Source organism: Triticum dicoccoides, chromosome 1B, assembly GCF_002162155.2.
Source record: "Triticum dicoccoides isolate Atlit2015 ecotype Zavitan chromosome 1B, WEW_v2.0, whole genome shotgun sequence".
NCBI classification, from domain to species: Eukaryota; Viridiplantae; Streptophyta; class Magnoliopsida; order Poales; family Poaceae; genus Triticum; species Triticum dicoccoides.
The window spans coordinates 13658706-13661435 of record NC_041381.1 but is presented as its reverse complement, the minus strand read 5'-3'; positions in this window follow the sequence as shown (position 1 = coordinate 13661435).

Genomic DNA, 2730 nt, shown 5'->3' with positions numbered 1-2730 from the left:
AAGTGGTCCCGCACCTGCCTGGAATCCGGGTCCGCAATAAGCCTCTTCAGCTTGCATCTTCGACACGGACATCTTATTGTTGGGTTTCGTAGTAATTTCAAAAATTTTCCTACGCACATGCAAGATCATGTGATGCATAGCAACGAGGGGAGAGTGTTGTCTACGTACCCAACGTAGAGGAAGTAGTCGTACGTCTTCACGATCCAACCGATCAAGCACCGAAACTACGTCACCTCCAAGTTCAAGCACACGTTCAGCTCGATGACGATCCCCGGACTCCGATCCAGCAAAGTGTCGGGGAAGAGTTCCGTCAGCACGACGGCGTGGTGACGATCTTGATGAACTATAGTAGCAGGGCTTCGCCATGGGCCTCCAGGACCAAACGCCACAATCCTTGGCGTCTGGCCCAGACGCCATGGGCCTCGGCGTCTGGCCCAGGGCCAGACGCCAGGGTCTCCGGCGTTTGGCCCCCTGGCCTCCGCAAAACTCCTTTTTGCACCGATCTAAAGCCTCATGGGCTTGACCCCTTGGCCTAACCATATCATCCAATATATCAATCTTTACGTCTCGACCATTTGGAGACTCCTCGTCATGTCCCCGATCTCATCCGGGACTCCGAACTCCTTCGGTTCATCAAAACATGTAAACTCATAATATAACTGTTATCGTAACCTTAAGCGTGCGGACCCTACGGGTTCGAGAACAATGTAGACATGACCGAGACACGTCTCTGGTCAATAACCAATAGCGGGACCTGGATGCCCATATTGGCTCCTACATATTCTACGAAGATCTTTATCGGTCAGACCGCATAACAACATACGTTGTTCCCTTTGTCATCGGTATGTTACTTGCCCGAGATTCGATCGTCGGTATCCAATACCTAGTTCAATCTCATTACCGGCAAGTCTCTTTACTCGTTCCGTAATACATCATCTCACAACTAACATATTAGTTGTAATGCTTGCAAGGCTTATGTGATGTGTATTACCGAGAGGGCCCAGAGATACCTCTCCGACAATCGGAGTGACAAATCCTAATCTCGAAATACGCCAACCCAACATCGACCATTGGAGACACCTGTAGTACTCCTTTATAATCACCCATTTACGTTGTGACGTTTGGTAGTACCCAAAGTGTTCCTCCAGTAAACGGGAGTTGCATAATCTCATAGTCATAGGAACATGTATAAGTCATGAAGAAAGCAATAGCAACATACTAAACGATCAGGTGCTAAGCTAATGGAATGGGTCATGTCAATCAGATCATTCTACTAATGATGTGACCTCGTTAATCAAATAACAACTCATTGTTCATGGTTAGGAAACATAACCATCTTTGATTAACGAGCTAGTCAAGTAGAGGCATACTAGTGACACTCTGTTTGTCTATGTATTCACACATGTATTATGTTTCCGGTTAATACAATTCTAGCATGAATAATAAACATTTATCATGATATAAGGAAATAAATAATAACTTTATTATTGCCTCTAGGGCATATTTCCTTCAGTCTCCCACTTGCACTAGAGTCAATAATCTAGTTCACATCGCCATGTGATTTAACAGCAATAGTTCACATCACCATGTGATTAACACCCATTGTTCACATTGCTATGTGACCAACACCCAAAGGGTTTACTAGATTCAGTAATCTAGTTCACATCGCTATGTGATTAACACCCAAGGAGTACTAAGGTGTGATCATGTTTTGCTTGTGAGAGAATCTTAGTCAACGGGTATGTCATATACAGATCCGTAAGTATTTTGCGAATTCTATGTCTACAATGCTCTGCACGGAGCTACTCTAGCTAATTGCTCCCACTTTCAATATGTATCTAGATCAAGACTTAGAGTCATCTAGATTAGTGTCAAACTTGCATCGGCGTAACCTTTTACGACGAACCTTTTTCCATAATCGAGAAACATATCCTTATTCCACTAAGGACAATTTTGACCGCTCTCCAGTGATCTACTCCTAGATCACTATTGTACTCCCTTGCCAAACTCAGTGGTATGGCATACAATAGATCTGGTATACAACATGGCATACTTTATAGAACCTATGACTGAGGCATAGGGAATGACTTTCATTCTCTTTCTATTTTCTGCCGTGGTCGGGCTTTGAGTCTTACTCAACTTCACACCTTGCAACACAGGCAAGAACTCCTTCTTTGACTGTTCCATTTTGAACTATTTCAAAAATTTATCAAGGTATGTATTCATTGAAAAATCTTATCAAGCGTCTTCATCTATCTATATAGATCTTGATGCTCAATGTGTAAGCAGCTTCACCAAGGTCTTTCTTTGAAAAACTTTTATTCAAGTATCCTTTCATGCTTTGCAGAATAATTCTACATTATTTCCGATCAACAATATGTCATTCACATATACTTATCAGAAATGTTGTAGTGCTCCCACTCACTTTCTTGTAAATACAGGCTTCACCGTAAGTCTGTACAAAAACTATATGCTTTGATAAACTTATCAAAGCGTATATTCCAACTCCGAGATTATTGCACCAGTCCATAAATGGATCGCTGGAGCTTGCACACTTTGTTAGCTCCCTTTGGTTCGACAAAACCTTCCGGTTGCATCATATACAACTCTTCTTCCAGAAATCCATTCAGGAATGCAGTTTTGACATCCATCTGCCAAATTTCATAAAATGCGGCAATTGCTAACATGATTCGGACAGACTTTTAAGCATCGATACGAGTAAGAAAATCT